Below are 21,059 nucleotides of genomic sequence, written 5' to 3' on the forward strand. Positions count from 1 at the left end.
AAATTGACAGACCACTGGCAAGACTTCTCCAAAAGAATAGAGAAAGGACCCAAATTAATAAAATTATGAATGAAAAGGGAGAGGTCACAACCAACACCAATGAAATTGGAAGGATTATTAGAAACTTTTATCAACAGCTTTATGCCAATAAATTGAGCAATCTGGAAGAGATGGAGGACTTCCTAGAAACCTATAAACTACCAAGACTGAAACAGGAAGAAATCGATTTTTTAAACAGGCCAATTAATTATGAAGAGATTGAAACAGTGATAAACAACCTTCCAAAAAACAAAACTCCAGGCCCAGATGGTTTTCCTGGGGGATTCTACCAAACATTCAAAGAAGAAATAATACCTATTCTCCTAAAGCTATTTCAAAAAATAGAAACAGAAGGAAAGCTACCAAACTCATTCTATGAGGCCAATATTACCTTGATCCCCAAACGAGGCAAAGACCCCATCAAAAAGGAGAATTACAGACTGATTTCCCTAATGAATATGGATGCCAAAATCCTCAACAAGATCCTGGCTAATAGAATCCAACAGTACATAAAAGGATTATCCATCAACACCAAGTGGGATTCATCCCTGGTATGCAAGGAGGTTCAACATTCGCAAACCAATGTCATAGATTTTATCCAGAAAGAAAAATTCAAAAATCATATGATTCTCTCAATAGATGCAGAAAAAGCATATGACAAAATACAGCATCCTTTCCTGATTAAGACCCTTCAGAGTGTAGGGATAGAGGGTATATTCCTCAATCTCATAAAAACCATCTATGAAAAGCCTACAGCAAATATCATTCTCAATGGGGAAAAGCTGGAAGCCTTTCCCTTAAGATCAGGAACTGGACAAGGATGCCCACTCTTGCCACTATTATTCGACATAGTACTAGAAGTCCTTGCAACAGCAATTAGACGACAAAAAAGGGATAAAAGGTATCCAAATCGGCAAAGAAGTCAAACTGTCTCTCTTGGCAGATGACATGATACTCTATATGGAAAACCCAAAAGAATCCACTCCCAAACTATTAGAAGTTATAGAGCAACTCAGTAATGTGGCGGGATACAAAATCAATGCTCAGAAATCACTTGCATTTCTATACACGAATAATGAGACTGAAGAAAGAGAAATTAGGGAATCCATCCCATTTACAATAGCACCAAAAACCATACGTTACCTTGGAATTAACTTAACCAGAGACGTAAAGGACCTATATTCTAGAAACTATAAATCACTCTTGAAAGACATTGAAGAAGACATAAAAAGATGGAAAGATATTCCATGCTCATGGGTCAGAAGAATTAACATAGTGAAAATGTCCATGCTACCCAGAGCAATCTACAGTTTCAATGCTATCCCAATCAAAATACCAATGACATTTTTCAAAGAACTGGAACAAATAGTCCTTAAATTTGTATGGAACCAGAAAAGGCCCCAAATCGCCAAGGAACTGTTGAAAAGGAAAAGCGAAGCTGGGGGAATCACAATGCCAGTTTTCGAGCTGTACTACAAAGCTGTGATCACAAAGACAGCATGGTACTGGCACAAAAACAGACACATAGACCAATGGAACAGAATAGAGAACCCAGAAATGGGCCCTTGGCTCTTTCGGCAACTAATCTTTGATAAAGCAGGAAAACACATCCAGTGGAAAAAAGACAGTCTCTTCAATAAATGGTGCTGGGAAAATTGGACAGCTACATGCAAAAGAATGAAACTTGACCACTCTCTCACACCATACACAAAAATAAACTCCAAATGGATGAAAGACCTCGATGTGAGACAGGAATCCATCAAAATTCTAGAGGAGAACATAGGCAGCAACCTCTACGACATCGGCCAAAGCAACCTTTTTCATGATACATCCCCAAAGGCAAGAGAAACAAAAGATGAAATGAATTTATGGGACTTCATCAAGATAAAAAGCTTCTGCACAGCCAAGGAAACAGTCAGAAAAACTAAGAGGCAGCCCACGGAATGGGAGAATATATTTGCAAATGACACTACAGATAAAGGACTGGTATGCAAGATCTACAAAGAACTTCTCAAACTCAATACACGAGAAACAAATATACAAATAAAAAAAATGGGCAGAAGATATGAACAGACACTTTTCCAATGAAGACATACAAATGGTAAGAGACACATGAAAAAAATGTTCAAAATCATTAGCCATCAAGGAAATTCAAATTAAAACCACACTGAGATACCACCTTACGCCAGTTAGAATGGCAAAAATAGACAAGGCAAGAAACAACAATTGTTGGAGAGGATGTGGAGAAAGGGGATCCCTCCTACATTGTTGTTGGGAATGCAAGTTGGTACAGCCACTGTGGAAAACAGTGTGGAGGTCCCTTTAAAAAGCTAAAAATTGAGCTACCCTATGATCCAGCCATTGCACTACTGGGTGTTTACCCCAAAGATACAGACGTAGTAAAGAGAAGGGCCATATGCACCCCAATGTTCATAGCAGCAATGTCCACAATAGCCAAATCGTGGAAGGAGCCGAGATGCCCTTCAACAGATGACTGGATTAAGAAGTTGTGGTCCATATATACAAAGGAATATTACTCAGCTATCAGAAAGAACGAGTTCTCAACATTTGCTACAACATGGATGGCACTGGAGGAGATAATGCTAAGTGAAATAAGTCAAGCAGAGAAAGACAACTATCATATGATTTCTCTCATCTATGGAACATAAGAACTAGGATGATCGGTAGGGGAAGAAAGGGATAAAGAAAGGGGGGGTAATCAGAAGGGGGAATGAAACATGAGAGACTATGGACTATGAGAAACAAACTGAGGTCCTCAGAGGGGGGTGGGGGAATGGGATAGACCGGTGATGGGTAGTAAGGAGGGCACGTATTGCATGGTGCACTGGGTGTTATACACAACTAATGAATGATCGAGCTTTACATCGGAAACCGGGGATGTACTGTATGGTGACTAACATAATATAATAAAAAATCATTATAAAAAAAAAGCATTGTGCAAATGGATTCTCCTATGTGTGGTTAGGCATGAAGCACTGGGCAAAATATCAGCCTCTCATGGATAAAATAGGTATCACCAACTGCCTGGCAGCTAAAGACCAAGGATAGCACAGGCACACTGGGAATGAGATGAAAACCAGATTTGTGGAGTGGCAGCAGAGTTCTGTGATGAGAAAGGCACATTGACACAGCAATGAGAAGAAGTAATATCAAGAGCCAGGGAAGTAAGAACATCATTGAGGAAATAAAGACAGCATCATAAGAAAATAGAATTGCTAATACTGTGTATCTTCCCTTTGTTTTTTACTCATGGACTTGATCCACCAGAACTGCCTCCTTCTAAAATCTTAAATTCAAGAATCCCCATTTTCTGACCATAGCTCACTCTCACTAAACCTGTTCTTCAACCTCATCATGGCCACAGTCTCTTGAGGCCACCTTTCGTTTTTCTCTTGGTCTACTTGCCTCCTGCTGATCTGTTTTCCTTTCCAACCCATCCTGGACTACAAGTGACTCAACATTTGAACCACTCTCACAAGTATCTCCCATATCCATATATCTTCATCCCTCTGCTACAACCGCCCATCAAAATCCCAAACCTGTACCAATGCTATAGTCTTGCCTTGTATGCTCCTATAACCAAGTCCTACACAATGCTTGGTCTCCAACCTCAGGTGGACCCTCACTGTCACCCATAAGTGTTTTTACTTGCCCTCAGTTCAGTTCCTTTACCTAGTCTCTTCAGATTCTATTTTTAAGCCTTCATTCATCTCACCTCACACTCCCACTTCCTGTTCCTCCAGGTCCTATCAGACATCCTTGCTTCACACTTGTAAAGAAAAAGGTTTTAGAATCCGTCACCTATGACTTCCTCAGCTCCCTGCCCCCTCTCTCCTATAACTTGCCAATCTGACTCTTTCCAGAAAAGCCATATCCCACCCCAATCCCACCTTTGACCATGGGTTGTTATTTCAAACACTAACCCTGTTACCAGCCAGTTTGCTTGAGATGCAATTTTACATAATCAGTAGTGGGGAGAAGAAAACAGGATAAGAAAAAAATTTCTCAGGCCAGGAGAAAAAGGAAAGCATAGGAAAAAAATGAGACAAACAGCAAAAAGAAGATGGTAAAAACAAACTCCAATATATCAATAAACATAAAAAAAACATTTATGAGTAAAACTCACCCGTTAAAATGCAGAGGTTAATAGACTGGATAAAATTTTTAAAAATCCGCTATGCCATTTTACAAGGGACACATCTAAAACATAAAGATGAGGAAAGATTGAAAATAAAAAAGATGGGAAAATATATACCAGGTAAATGCCAACCCAAAGAAAGTTGATGTAGTTATATTAACATCTAAAAAATAAAACTTCGGGACAATAAAAGCATTATAACACATAAAGAAAATCAGCACATAGAGTAAATAAACCTGTGTGCACTAATTAAACACTTCCAAATATATAAAGGAAGATTACGTATACTAGAGAGAAATTGAAAAATCAACCATCAAAATGGGAGATTAATATACCTCTTTCAGTTATTGATAGTACAAGTAGATAAAAAATTAGTAACTATATAGACAAGTTGAACAACAAAATAAGCTTGATTTAGCAGACATATGTAGAAATCTTTATCCAATTGCAAAATCACATATTTTCAAGCACATATAGAACATCTACCCCCAAAATTATCATGTACTAGATTGTAAAACAAGTCTCAGTAAATTTCAGAGAAACCATTCTCATATAGATCATGGTCTCTGACCTCAATGATATTAAATATAAGGCCAATAACAAGAGATCATTTTTAATCTAGAAACATTTTGGAAATATAAAGACACCTCTAAATAACTCATAGGTCAAACAAACATAACCGTACTAAATCTATCATTAATATCTTAAAGAAGAAACCTGCTGCCTGTTTTACCACCATTACCACTCCCATACCATGGAATGTATTCTAGGAGTTCAAAAAGGAAAATATGGAATAAAAATAATGCTTTTGTATGCAAAGAGTTTTATGGTAAATGATATAACACATTTTGAAAAACATAACTCAGAAAAGTAATGGAGGCACAAATAAAACCAGACAGATTTGAAGTTAGGAAACCTGTGATCTTTCATATTCTCCCAACTGATGAATCGTAGGGTTTAGTGGAGAAACCAAAGCCCAGAAATACTTGTTAATGCTCTTCAGTGAAATTCAGTCACAGATGTGTTGTCAAAAGAGCAAGGATTATCTACTGAGAAAACCACAGTTCAGATAACATGTGTCCAAACCCAAGCTCTGATGGACAATTTGTTCCATGTTAGTCGTGGGGTGTCAAGACTCAGATTAAATATCTTTTTTAAAAAAGATTTTATTTATTTATTTGACAGAGAGAGAGAGCGTGCACGTACGAGTGCACAAGCAGGGGAAAGGGCAGAGGGAGAGAGAGAAGCAGACTCCTGGCTGAGCTGGGAGCCTGCCAGGGGGCCCAATCCCAGGACCCCAGGATCATGACCTGAGCTGAAGGCAGACGCTTAACTGACTGGCCAAGCAGGCACCCCTCAGATTAAATATTTTAATATAGCATCCTTTTGGGACCTCATATCCACAGGAAGTTATTTTAGAAAAGATGGTTTGTTTATTTAGAAAATTATATATATTTACCGCTCAAAATTCAGGATAATATTTTAATGCAAATATAAAAGCCAGGGGGAGCTGGAAAATCTATCAAAATGGAAGGTTAACATACCTCTCCCAATTATATATCCAAGTGGATATATCTAATTATACCCTAAACCTATAGATTAGGAGATAATAATAATTAATAAGTGAACATTAACATTAACAGCTAGTTTTCAAGAAGGGGTGGGGAGAGCTTTCTCAAGTTATTTTAAATTCTGAAGACCAGTTATAAAAACAAAAAACTGAGCCAAACTGATAGGAATCATGGAATAATGAATATAGTGGCATAAGACAGACTTGGGTTCAAATCTTAGCTTTGCTATTTATTAGTTCTATCACCCTGGACAAGGGCCCAAAACATATATTAAAAAAAAGATTATCAAAAATGTAGAAATCCTTGGAAGAATAGTGTTTACATTAAAAACCACTGTTGGTGTTCCCAAAATGGAAACTGATGTGAATCAGAAAAACACCAAATAATGTCCCTGCACCGGCAGCAAATAAACAAGTTTCTCTGTGTTTAATTTGTTGGCCACCTTGGTACCTCTCCCTCTCCCAAACATACAGTGCATATTCAAACTAGAAACTTCTACCATGTGTTACCTCCTTAGGGGCAGGCACTGTATCTGGACTTCATATACCCAAGAACTTATTTAGCACAGTGTCTGATACACAGTATAAATTCAATAAATGTTTACTGAATGTCTTCACCCAGAAATCTATTTATATTTATATGTTTAAACTTAACTCATGGAAATTGAAGAGCAGTAATAGAGCTGAGAGAAAAGTGGTTCTGTTTTCTTGAAGCAGTATGGTGTCCTGGTTAAGAGCATAGACTCTGGAATCAGACTGCCTGCACGAATCCCAAACTCACTATTCACTAGTTTGTGTGACCCTGGGCAAGTTCCTACACCTCTCAGCAGCTCCATTTCCTCATTTGTAAAATGAAGATAATTACCTACCTTTTTGAGCTTGTTATAAAGATTCAATGAGTTTTTACAATATGTGCATGAAGTAATAACACAGAGAATGCTCTCCATTAGCTATTTTTATTTTGTCAGGTTTCATATGTGTATTCATGCTTTACGACTTAACTGGTTCTTGATGGATTCCTGTCTCATATTGAGGTCTTTCATCCCTTTTTGAGTTTTGTGTATGGTGTAAGAGAATGGTCAAGTTTCATTCTTCTGTATGGACCTCAATGTAAGACAGGAATCCATCAAAATTCTAGAGAACACAGGCAGCAACTTCTTCGACATCGGTCACAACAACTTCTTTCAAGACACATCTCCAAAGGCAAGGGAAACAAAAGCAAAAATGAACTTTTGGGACTTCATCAAGAAAAAAGCTTCTGCACAGCAAAGGAAACAGTCAATAAGACTAAGAGGCAACCCACAGAATGGGAGAAGATATTTGCAAATGACACTACAGATAAAGGGCTGGTATCTAAGATCTATAAACAACTTCTCAAACTCAACACCCAAAAAAACAAATAATCAAGTCAAAAAATGGGCAGAAGACATGAACAGACACTTCTCCAAAGAAGACATAAGAATGGCTAACAGACACATGACAAAATGTTCAACATCATTAGCCATCAGGGAAAAATCAAAACCACATTGAGATACCACCTTATACCAGTTAGAATGGCAAAAATTAAAAAAGCAGGAAACAACACATGTTGGAGAGGATGTGGAGAAAGGGGAACCCTCTTATACTGCAGGTGGGAATGTAAGTTGGTACAGCCACTTTGGAAAACAGTATGGAGGTTCTTCAAAAAGTTGAAAATAGAGCTACCCTATGACCCAGCAATTGCACCACTGGGTATTTACCCCAAAAATACAGATGTAGTGAAAAGAAGGGGCACATACATCCCAATGTTCATAGCATCAATATCCATAACAGTCAAACTGTGGAAGGAGCCGAGATGCCCTTCAACAGATGAATGGATAAAGAAGATGTGGTCCATATATACAATGGAATATTACTCAGCCATCAGAAAGGATGAATACCCATCATTTGCATGAACATGGATGGAACTGGAGGGGATTATGCTAAGTGAAATTAGTCAAGCAGAGAAAGACAACTATCATATGGTTTCACTCATATGTGGAACATAAGGAATAGCATGGAGGACATTAGGAGAAGGAAGGGAAAAATGAAGGGGGGAATCAGTGGGGGAGATGAACCATGAGAGACTACGGACTCTGGGAAACAAACTGAGGGTTTTAGAGGGGAGGGAATGGGGGTATGGGTTAGCATGGTGATGGATATTAAGGAGGGCACGTATTGCAATGAGCACTCGGATGTTATACGTGAACAATGAATCATGGAACACTACATCAAAAACTAATGAAGTACTGTATAGTGACTAACATAATAAAAAAAGACTTAACTGGTTATTGAAAAATGACATTTACTTTATTTTAAAGAATACAGATGAATTGTGAGTTAAAGTGCATCTAGACAGCATTTAAAGTTTCAAGCATTGTTTTTCAAAGTGAGAAACTATGCTGAGAATATTTAAGATGACAGGAGAATCTCAGGAAAACTGACCCGTGCTCAAGGACAAAAAGACTTGAACTCATATTAAAGTGGATTTTATCCACAGGTGTCACAATCTTTATGATTGTGTTGCTGCTATCTTTGATGAAAGCCAGCTTGATCACATATTAAAACTTCTTTCCAAAAAGATTCTTTCCCACAAAAATAAATAAATAAATAATAAAGTGTTCCTCTAAACCTATAAGTAGTAATTATGTGATGGTTTTGCATATAAATTCTGTTGGATTATCAGTTACATCCCATCAAAGTGATATGGTGAGAGCATTTTGCTGTTTGGACCAAGGAAAATGGACAATTTGGATAAAATTTATCCTTCACTGAACACGAAAAAGTGAACCAGAGTCTTTCAAAGGGTATAAGTTTAAACCAAGAAGCTCTGAATTAAACTGCTGTTTTTAAGCAAATGATACTATGTTTTACACAGAAATTGATTAGTGATGTGAGAAGATTTACACTGCTACATGTCAGATTCTATATACTCTTGAACACAGATAATCAGAACTGATATGGCTATGACAAAAAATGTGATGGTGTCTACATTTTTGAAAGGTTAGAATTGAAACTAGGCTACAAATCATAATTGGTAAAGAAAATTTGGGATTTTAGAATGTCAGTGGACTTCTAATTCTAGCTAAGACAGAGTATCAAAAAATGGATTTCCACCTTGCCTGAAAGAAGCCACTGCCCCAAATGGATAAAATACGTGAAACAGTGGTGTTTTCAAGACACTGAACATCAGGCAATGAAGAACTCTGATCCCTGAGAGATAATAAACAAACAGGGTGAGACCTCGGATTTTCCAGGCTCACTGTCTTGAGACAGTTTCCAGACTATGGTGCAGGAAACAGAAATGTAGGCAGAACCTGGTGAACTCCTTGAGCTGAAGTGACAGAGCTAAGAGTCTAGGAAAACACAGGTGGCTAAAGTTCATAAGACAGAATACCTGAGAGAGCTGCACACAGATTTTGAGGAGCTGCCAAGGGTCTCTCTTGAGTATTCAGCACAGCACTGATCAGTGCATGGCATGCCTGTGATGAAATTACCCTAAGCCAAGGACAGAACCAACTGAAAGGATTCAAAGGAACAGTGTCTGTCACTTATACAGGGCTAGAAGTAGTGTCTGTTCCAGCAGACAAATTGGAAAACTTCATGATTCACAGGGCACGGGGCAAAGTATGCAGAAGGGTCTTGCTTCCATAATGGGAACTAATTAACCCTTGACTGTGTACTGCTCTGGTTCTGCCTAACAAATCTAAACAAAACAGTCTGACAGGGATCAATCTGTTTCCAAGTAACTCAAGCACATCCCAGAACAGAGCTCAAGCATATTTGTAGTAATATAATAATATGTAGCACCATGCAAAGTAAAATTCAGAATATCTGGTACCCAATAAAAAAATTAATAGGCATGATTTTCAATGACATGGATGAACATAGAGGGCATTATACTAAGTAAAATAAGTCAGACAGGGAAAGGCAAATACCATAGGATTTCATTTATATGTGGAATCTAAAAAAATGAAACAAATGAACAAACAAAAAACAGAAACAGAATCATAAATACTGGGAGAACAAACTGGTGGTTGGCAGAGGGGTGGAGGGTGGGAGAATGGGTAAATGGGTGAAGGCGAGTGGGAGGCACAGGCTTCCAGTTATGGAATGAATAAGTCACAAGGATGAAAGGTACAGCATACGAAATACAGTCAATGGCATTTTAATAGTGTTGTATGGTGACAGAAGGTACCCACACTTGACGTGAGCTCAACATAGCATAACATATGAAGTTACCAAATTATTACGGTGTAAACCTGAAATTAATATAACATTATGTGTCAACTATACTTCAATAAAAAAAATTAACAGGCATGCAAAAAAGCAGGAAAATACAGTCCATGATGAGGAGATAAATCAAAAACAAAGAACTGACAGAAAGGTTAGGATTAGTGGGAAAAAAAAGATTAAAACAGTCATTTTAACTGCATTCCAATTTTTAAAAGTTAAATAAGGACATGGAAGACGTTACAAAAAATACCCAAATCAAACCTAGAGGTAAAAACAACGTCTAAGATGAAAAGTACACAGGATGGGATTAACAGCAGATTACACATTGTAGTAGAAAAGATTACTGAATTTGAAGACATTGTAATAGGAACTATCTAAATGAAACAGTAAGAAAAAAAGACTTTAAAAAAACAGAGAAAAAATAGCATTAATGAACCGTAGAACAACTTTAGGCTGGTCAATGTACATGTAACTGGAGTCACCAAAGGAAACGAAGACACTGAAAAATTTTTTGAGGAAACAGTGGCCAAAATTTTTCTAAATTTGATGAACAATAGAAACTCAGATTGAAGAAACTCAATAAACTTCATGTAAAAGAAATATAAAGAAAACTACACCATATGGCACACCACAGTCAAATCTTTTAAAACCAGAGATAATGAGAATATTGTCAAAGCTGGAGGCAGGGGGTACATGTTACACACAGAGAAACAAAGACAATGATGAAAGGAAGTTTATCATTGGAAACCATGAAACAAGAAGAAAGAGGAACATCTCTAAAATACTGAAAGGAAAAAACCTGTCAACCTAGAATTCCAAACCCAGTGAAATATCATCCAAAACCAGAGGTGAAATAAAGCCTTTTTCAAACATGCAAGAGTTGAAAGAATTAATTGCCAGTAGACCTGTGCTAGAAAAATTGTTAAAGTTTTTGGGCAGAAGAAAAATAACCTAGATGGAAATATGGGTCTAGGGGTGCCTGGGTGGCTCAGTCGGTTAAGCATCTGACTCTTGATTTCGGCTCACGTTGTTATCTTGGGGTTGTGAGATCGAGCTCGGTGTCAGGCTCATGCACTGCCTGCTTGAGATTCTCTATCTCCCTCTCCCTCTGCCCCTACTCCCCTCTAAAAAAAAAAGAAATATAGGTCTACAAAAGGGAATGAAGGGCACATGCAATGGCAAACTATGTGGGTAAAAATATTTTTTTCTTATAGAACAAATGGGCAAAGAAGATATGGTATGTGTACACACACACACACACACACACACACACACACACACAGAGTGAAATATTACTCAGCCATAAAAAATGAGATCTTGCCATTTTAACAACATGGATGGACGTAGAAGATATTATACCAAGTGAAATAAGTCAGACAGAGAAAGGCAAACACCATATGATTTCATTAACCTGTGGAATCTATAAACAAAACAAACAAGCAAACAAACAAAAGCAGAAACAGATGCATCAATGCATAGAATAAACTGATAGTTTCTAGAGGGGAGAGATGTGAGGGTATGAGCAAAATCGGTGAAGAGTAATGGGAGATACAGGCTTCCAGTCACGGAATGAATAAGTCACTGGTATAAAAGGTACAGCATAGGGAATATATATGATGGTATAGTAATAGTATTTTATGGTGACATATGGTAGCTATGATTATGAACATAGTATAACATATAAACTTGTCAAATCACTATATTGTACACTGTTATAACAGTGTGTGTCAACTATACTTCAATAAAAATAATTGGTAAAAATAAAAAATATATATATACATATATAACAATGTATTGTGAGGTACAAAACATATATAGAACAAAGTTAGAAGACTTACACAACCTGATTTTAAGGCTTATTATAAATCTACAATAATTAAGTGAGAGTGGTATTGGCATACAGATAGACAAACAGAGCAATAGAACAGAAGGCTCCAGAAATAAAACCTTATGTTTATAGTCACTTGATTTTTGATAAAGGTACAAGAGAGTTCAGTGGAGAAATGATAGTCATTTCAACAAATGATGCTGGAAAAACAGGATATCCAGAAGCAACATTTTTAAAAATGTGAAGATTTCTTAGATATGACACTTAGAAACATGATCCAGAACTTGATAACTCAGACTTCATTAAAATTAAAAAGTTCTGCTCTTTGAAAGACGCTGATAAAAAAAAAAAAAGAAGGCAAGTCATTTACTGGAAGAAAATATTTGTAAATAGTATATCTCATAAGGACTTGTATCCAGAATATATAAAGAACTCTCAAAACTATAATTTAAAAAAAAACCACACAACTCAACATTTTTAAATGGACAAAATTTGAACAAATGCATCACTTAATAAGATATATGAATAGCAAATACACTCAAGAAAATATGCTCAACAACATTAATCATTAAGGAAAATGCAAACTAAAATTACAATGAGATACCCCTACACAGTTACTAGAATGAGTAAAATAAAAAATGTACCAAATGTTGACCAGAATTTGAAACAATAAGAGCTCTCATACACTGTAGAGGGACTATAAAATGGTATAGCCACATTGGGAAAGATTTTAGTAATTTCTCAAAAAGTTAAACATGTATCTCCCATATGACCCAGCCCTTCAACTTTTAGGTATTTGCCCAAGAAAAGCAAACACACATGTCCATGCAAAGACTTGCATGTGAATGCTAATAACAGCATTATTCGTAATAGCCAAAAACTAGAAACAACCCAAAGGTCCGTTAAGAGGTGAATGGATTTTTTTAAAAGTTGTATATCCACACAATGGAATATTACTCAACAGTAGAAAGGAATGAGCTACTGCAATATGCGATATGGATCAATGTCAAATAATTATGCTGACTGAAAAAAACTCAGACAAAAAAGAACACATAATATATGATTTCATTTATATAAAACTCTAGAAAATAAAAATTAGTTTATAGTGGCAGAAAACAGATCAGTAGTTGCTGGAGAGGAGTGTTACAGTACAGAGAGGGACAGGAAGGAAAGACTACAAAAAGGCACAAGGAAACTTGAAGGTAATGAATGTTTACTATCTTGATTTTGGTGATGCTTTAATGGGTATATCAGATGTCAAAATTTATCAAATTCTATACTTTTTAAGATGTAGTTTGTCATATGTAAATTATATGTCAATAAAGTTTGTTAAAGTTTTAAAATTAAATATAACCATATATTGTAATCAGAAGTTTTACCACCCCAGAATACCTATAAAACAGTAGGAGACTCTAGATGTATTCAAACAGTAAAATGTTGTTTTATGTCAGAGGGGATTTTTTCTTCTAAGAGGTGTTTTATTATTTTTATTTATGTGCATCTTATTTTTTATTCAAGTATAATTAACATACAGTGGTATATTAGCTTCAGGTGTACAATATGATTCAACAATTCTATATATTACTCAGTGCTCATCAAGATAAGTCTACTCTTAATCTCCCTTGTCTATTTCACTCCCCTCCCCCACCCACTCCCTCTCTGGGAACCACAGGTTTGTTCTTTGTATTTAAGAGCCTGGGGGGGTGTCTTTTTTCTTTATTCATTTGTTTTATTTCTTAAATTCCACATATGAGTGAAATTATATGGTATTTGTCTTTTTCTGACTGACTTATTGCCCTTAGCATTATACCCTCTAGGTCCATCCATATCATTGCAAATGGCAAGATCTCATTCTTTTTTATGGCTAAGTAATATTCCATTATCTATCTATCCATACACACACACACACACACACACACACACACATCTCCATTTATCTATCAATGGACACTAGAGTTACTTCCATATCTTGGCTATTGTAAATAATGCTGCAATAAACATAGGGGTGCATGTATCTTTTTCAGTTAGTGTTTTCATCTTCTTTGGGTAAATATCCAGTAGTGGAATTACCAGATCATACAGTAACTCTATTTTTAACTTCTTGAGGAACCGCCATACTGTTTTCCACAGAGGCTGCACCAATTTGCATTCCCACCAACAGTACACAAGGGTTCCTTTTTTCCACATCCCTGCCAATGCTTGTTATTTTTTGATTTTTCTGGGTTTTGTTTTGTTTCGTTTTGTTTTCAAAGATTTTATCTATTTATTTGAGAGAGAGAGAGTGCGCACAAGCAGGGGGGGAGGTAGAAGGAGAGGGGGAAGCAGGCTCCCTACTGAGCAGGGAGCCTGATTCGGGGCTCAATCCCAGGACCCCAAGATCAAAACCTGAGCCAAAGGCAAATGCTTAACCAACTGAGCCACCCAGGCACCCCTGTCTTTTTTTATTTTAGCCATCCTAACAGGCGTAAGGTGATATCTCATTGTGGTTTTGATTTGCATTTCCATGATGATTAGTGATACTGAGCATCTTTTCATGTGTCTGTTGACTACTTGTATGTCTTCTTTGGAAAAATATCTACTCAGTTCCCCCTGCCCATTTCTAATCAGATCATTTGGGTTTTTGTTTTTTTTTTTGGTGTTGAGTTATCTAAGTTCTTTATATATTTTGGATATCAACCCCTTATCAGATATATCATTTGTAAATATCTTCTCCCATTCAGTAGGCTGCCTTTTTGATGGTTTCCTTCATTATGCAAAAGGATTTTTTTAAAGAATAAATAATACACAGTAAATTTGAAATTGTTTCCATTATTATTTAATTTTGCTGCCTAAAACATGTGTTTTTTTTAAAGATTTTATTTATTTATTTGACAGAGAGAGAGACAGCCAGCGAGAGAAGGAACACAAGCAGGGGGAGTGGGAGAGGAAGAAGCAGGCTCCCAGCAGAGGGTCTCGATCCCAGAACGCCAGGATCATGCCCTGAGCCGAAGGCAGATGCTTAACAACTGAGCCACCCAGGCGCCCCTAAAACATGTGTTTTATCTTCAAACGCTTCCATGAAGAATTTCAGTGAGTTTTGAACCACTTGTTAAAAATATGAGAAGACAGTAGTAGAATTACTGAATGATTTAGGAATTCTATTTTTAATTTTTTAAAAGATTTTATTTATTTGGAGAGAGAGCACGCACACAAGGAGGGGGAGGGGCAGAGGGAGAAGGAGAAGCAGGCTCCCTGGAGCCTGATGCAGGCTTGATCCCAGGACCCTGAGATCATGAACTGAGCTGAAGGCAGACACTTAAATGACTGAGCCACCCAGGCACCCCTATTTTTAATTTTTTAAGGAAATTCCATAGTGTTTCCCACAGTGGATGCACTGAAAACCGTATAAAATTGTTGAATCATTATATTGTACACTTGAAACTAATATAACAATGTATGCTAATTATACTTGAATTTTAAAATGTGATAAGACAGCATGCATGCTCAGAGCTGAGAAGATGAAACAGCAACAAAATGGTTGCATAATTGTTTCCCAGAACTATGAGTATCATTATTTAGTAAGTGCATTCAACAATGGGCTTCTTTTTAGATTTATATGTTCCGTGAGGTATCTTTTTTCAGCTCTGACAGTCATTTGAATCAAGTATAAAAATAAATAGAACTTAGAATCAGACCTTCAAATAGCTGTATCATAAACCAATATTTTGTTTAAACAAAGTACATTTAATGTCAGTGTTCTCATCAAAATGAGAGCAAAGGAAAAAATGAGAGCAAAAGTTATCACACCATTCATAAATACTAAAATTAATTTTAAAGTGTCCATTTCATCTTGTACCTTTATATCTATTTTTATAGAAATGAATGTCTTATATAATATTAGTACAGTTAATATGCCATTTATGAGTAAATACACACATATTAAGGGTGATTGAAATGTTCAGTGGTAAGGGAGAATGATCAAAAAAGTTGGGAAATGTTTTGCTTAAAGGAGGATGAAGGGAAACCATTCTTGCAAACTGCCATATGTTATTGTGATTCTGCGTGCATGTATTTATGATGTATGTTAATCAGGAAAGAATAAATCACTCTGATGATTGTAATTCAGTTGCCCTGATGCAAGTAAGGCGGCATAATGAATAAGGATTTGTGTTGCCATAAAGTACATTCCAAAGTGAACTCTATTAACTAATTGTAACCAAGGCAATTACCGTATCTGAAGCTGACCAATCTTAAGCACTGTCAGAATGGATATTTATTATATGTGTGCATTTCCAAAACCCAAGAGAGGCATAGCCCCTAAAAGCTGGCAAAATCCATCCATCTTTAGGAAAAAAATACCATTTGAAAATCTGAAGGTAAAAGAGTGGATTTTAGAGCACAGAAAAGTGAGACCAAAACAGATTATGTGGTAAGTCTTCACACTTTATAGGAAGGAAGGAAGGAAGGAAGGAAGGGAGGGAGGGAGGGAGGGAGGGAGGGAGGGAGGAAGGAAGGAAGGAAGGAAGGAAGGAAGGAAGGAAGGAAGGAAAGAGATTCCATGAAAAGAAAGCTTCCAGAAATGCAGGGTTTCCCTAAATCTCCTTGTTTGGATCCAGCCACCTCTGCACAAAGGCACCAACTGATAACATTTTTTGGTTGGTAACAGCTGAGTGAACATGCAACAATGCTTACAGTCAATAAAATGTTTACATTGTGATACTGTGTTGGTCAATTTATCACCTGTCCCTTTCAATTGTAGGGTGATGTCCCACCAAGAAAATAACTCTAAATATTTTATTAAAATGTACCTCTTTTAGATATCTAATAAGGTCATTCAAACAAATTTAAGGTAGATTCAAAATGCAAAGCTGCTAAATCTGGTATCTCAATCTTTCCCAGTTTTCTTTGGATACAGACCCCTACTCCCATCCCCCCAAGCCCCTTCTGGCTCCTGGATTAAATAATGTAAATGTATCTGGCCCAACGATTCTTCTGTGAGACCTCCCTCTACTGTCCTGGTAGTTACCTTTGAACGTCCATGTGGTTTCAGGCCTTCAAAATCCCACTCATTCCCTGACCTGAAGATCTATATTCTGCACTGTTTACAGAATACTCCCTAGTTAGGAGGGCCAACTACATGCTAAGTGCTATGCTAACTGGCTAAGGATAAAATCATGCATAGCCCCTGTCCAAAAGCAGTTCACAGCCTATTGAAAGAGATACTTAAATAGATAATCATAAAAGAACACGGTGATCCAAGAAACATATTCACAAGGTATAATGAGAATACCAAGGTGGGACACCTACTCCAGCTTGGGGAAAGAGAACTAAAAAGAGATACCAGCCGTAGCACGGGAACTGGTTGTAAATAACGTGTACCAGTCGGTTAATCAAGTAGAGCACACGGCATTTACAAAAGCATGGAAGCATAAAGCCACATGATATGAACAAGCAGTACAGCAATACTAGATAGTAAATTGTAAGGGAGGATATGGAAGAGACAGGGGGTGGGATCATATCATGCAAGGGGAAGAGTTTGATATACTATGCTCAGAAACATGGATAATTAGCCTTTGACATCAGGAACCACTGAAGAGTTTTAGGTAAGGCAAACACTTGCTAGAACACTCTGACAGTTATGCAGAATGTGGCTTTGAGAAGGCTGTGATAAAATCCAGGGGGCAGATGATGAGAGCCCAAAGTAGAAGGCAGTGGTAGTAGAGAGGGGAAGGGGCATATTGAAGACGTAACACTCAGGTAAAACCCGCAGAACCTGTGAATGTTCTGTAACACAGAACAGCCTCTTCTACTAGGACTTGGGGTTCTGATGTGCTAGATTTCTAATTAAGAGGAGTATTGTTTAGAATAGTGTCTAGAAGCCCTGGATCTGGGACCAGGCTGCCTGGCTTTCAATCAAAGCAAACTACTTTTTTAGCTGCGTGACCTTGGTTAACTTATTTGACCTCCCTGAGTCTCAGTTTCCCCATTTGTAAAAGCAGTGATTAATAATAGGAGCTCCTGGGGCGCCTGGGTGGCACAGTGGTTAAGCGTCTGCCTTCGGCTCAGGGCGTGATCCCAGCGTTATGGGATCGAGCCCCACATCAGGCTCCTCTGCTATGAGCCTGCTTCTTCCTCTCCCACTCCCCCTGCTTGTGTTCCCTCTTTCGCTGGCTGTCTCTATCTCTGTCAAATGGATAATAAAATCTTTAAAAAATAATAATAATAATAGGAGCTCCTGTCTAAGGCCGTGAGGATTTCAGTGTACATCATGAGTAAAAGGCATAGCACAGTGCTCAGTCTAGAATAAGCAGCCAATTTGACAGCTGTTTAATTTTAATTATTATTAACCATATGCTTTGAAAAAAATATGAGCATATGGCTGTTTTGACATATTACTGTGATATTTGAGAAATCTAATCAGTAGTCTTTTTCCAGATGGAAAGTTACCATACCTCTCTGCATGGAGGTGGGCTGACAAGCATAAATATTAAGTAAATGTTAGTAATTGGATATGTTGAAAAGCTATTTATTTATACACTGTTCCAGACAGGATTTAAAATGACTTAAAAAGATACATAAAACATGACAAAACAGTATAATTTTAAAAAACAGGATCAAAAGAAGAAAAATAAGAGCAGTGATAGAGGAGTCAGAATCAAGGCTCCAAACCCAAAGGGCAACTGAGGCTTCCCAATGGTCAACTGGAGTCTAGACCCCCGCAGTCTCACACAATGTGCCCAGGCCTGCCTGCACTGGGGTCCATTCTCAGAAGTGTTATGGTAGCCAAGTTGTTAGTTATTTTCCCCTAACAATGAGAAATTTATAACTAGTTCTCAAGTTTACAAGATTCTGATTTGGGGTTTGCACTAAGGTTCTTTTGCCCCTTACAATCCTTCTCAGAACAGGTTCTATAAAAGAGGAGTTCGTATACACTGAGGCATTAGCAGTTTCAGATAGCTTAACGCTATCCACCACTGACAAAGATGAAGAAAGAGGAGAAGAAAGCAGCTTATACTTTATAATGCTTACTATGTACCAAGTACTTTTCTAAGCACTTCATATAGATGGAGTCATTTAGTCCTCATGATCATATTGTGAAGTAGATACTATATTATCATGTTTTACAAACGAGGAAAGGGAGGCACACATCCAGCAAATGACTTGCCCAAGATCATACATCCTATACATGACAATCTGGTCTTTGAACCCAGGCAGGCTGGTTCCAGAGTCTGACCTCTTAACCACTATGCCATACAGTCTCTTCTTTTTCTGATAATATTGCTTATACGTGGTAATATTTGGAAAAGAGACATCTTACCCTCAGTAACTGGAGTGTTTCGGTTTTGTTTTGTTTTGTTTTGTTTTTTAAGTCCTCAGCTAGTAACAGATGAACGTTTGAGAGGCCCTCAGTCTGGCTTATTTTCTCAGTCCCCTGACCTCCCCTCATCCAGGATATCCCTTCTAAAGGACAGTAAGAGCATATGGGGGAAGTAACTAAAATATAATCTCTTTTGTTAGTTCTTAGAATCACAGTTGGGGACAATTTCCTCCAGATTGAAACCACATGGTTACCTTTCAGTGCCACCAAATTCTGTTCATAAATGGTTTGAAGAAATTCCCACTTAAAATAATACATACTTCTCTAAAGCAAGCCCCAGAGGGAAGCTGGGTGTCTTAATATATATATATATTTCTCCTGCATAGTGTTAGGATGCATGGAAATGTGGTCTTATTTTCATGATTTCACACTTTTTTCCTGCTCCTCAGCAACTCCAGATGTCTTAAACCTATCACCAATCCTGGAAGGCAGATCTCCATAAACATGGTACACAGAAATAAGTATATATAAAAGATCATAAAAACGAGACCATGTGTCCAAATACCACCCTTGGCAACAGGAGAAATGCATATATATGTCAAATCCCATTTGGCTTTCCAGCTTGCAAGACCTACAGTTAAAGCTACCTCTCATATAAGCCAGGAAGGGTCACAAGAGCCCCATGAGGTTGATGGGGGGGGGGTGGCCAGTTCATCCTCTTCTCTGCCGAAGTCCTTTCCCTTAACAGTCCAAAGGCTTAAAATGATTAAAAATCCCCCACTAAAAAAATATAATGTTTTAAAATCCAGGTTATTTATATGCATAAAACATTTTTTAAAGTCTGGTAAGAACTGACACCTTGTCATTTTTCAGTAAGTTCCATGACCGTGTACAACACCATTATCTTTCCTTAGTCAACACGCTTTTATAAACCATCACCCTTGCAGGGAAGACCCTCTTCTACCAGGGTCAAAGATGGTGGGGATTTCTAAACTGAACTCTAGCTAATTATCTAATTCTTTCTTGCAGGCCATGTCACCTAAAAATCACCCACACAGTCCCCTTATATAAGAAATCATGATGGCTCATGACTAATCCAGCCCATGTTCACACATAACTGTGACTTCATGCATCTGGTTTCTTTTTTAATTTTAGGGATACTGTGATCTAGCTATGGCCACAGAAACCTTAAACACAATCAAATAACCTGTGGTTGAACTTAAATTTAACTGTATATGTAGCAGATAATTTTAAGGTTTATTTAAGTCCTATAAGACATAAAATAAATGCTAATTTCCTTCAAATAAAGTAGTAACATATACATAAGTATATATACACAAAAGAGCAGGTATAAATTGGAGAACATAAAATAAAAGTAAAAATATGAATGTACTACAAGCCCTCTTTCACTCCTAAACTGCTTAACCATAATTATTTAACACCTTACATCAAATCCCTAGAACAAGATTGGCACATGCAATATCAACATCTGGTCTACAGCTAGAAGCAATGTCCTGATATTAAAAAAAATCCTAAAGCATAAAAAAAGTAAAACTTCTAAAATGTTCAAATTAAGCATGTATATATTTGTTTTATCTTCAATTCTGACATAGCATATAAAAGCACCTTAAAAAGTTTGAAAGGGGGAGGTATAAATTTTCATAATTCAGTTAATACAACTTACAATAAAGCAAGGCACTCAAAATGTCTAGCTGAACTTTCCTCACCCTGTTTATGTCAATATTTGATTTTATCATTAATAGTTCTAAATCACCAATCAGCATATCAATGAGGATGACCTTTTATAAAAATGAACAATCTCCCCAACTAGATAGCAAGCTGTATGAAAGAAGGGACTTTGTTTTGTTCATCTCTGTACCTTCAGTGCCCAGAGCACTGGGTGGCACATAAT

The 21,059-nt window shown here is 37.1% G+C and overlaps 1 protein-coding gene across 12 annotated transcripts in view; it reads right to left on the reverse strand.

The window, feature by feature from the left end:
• SYTL4 (synaptotagmin like 4) overlaps nt 1–21,059 on the reverse strand; it is a 67,096-nt gene that overhangs the window by 31,568 nt on the left and 14,469 nt on the right. For 8 of the 12 annotated variants that reach the window (XM_048213420.2, XM_044378606.3, XM_048213425.2 and 5 more), the window contains exon 3: nt 4,187–4,260. The exons of the other annotated variants lie outside the window; for them this stretch is intronic. The gene's annotated coding sequence lies outside the window, so the exon portion shown is untranslated. The remainder of the gene's footprint in view (nt 1–4,186; nt 4,261–21,059) is intronic. 12 annotated transcript variants of the gene reach the window in all.

Source organism: Ursus arctos, chromosome X (assembly GCF_023065955.2).
Source record: "Ursus arctos isolate Adak ecotype North America chromosome X, UrsArc2.0, whole genome shotgun sequence".
Lineage (NCBI taxonomy): Eukaryota > Metazoa > Chordata > Mammalia > Carnivora > Ursidae > Ursus > Ursus arctos.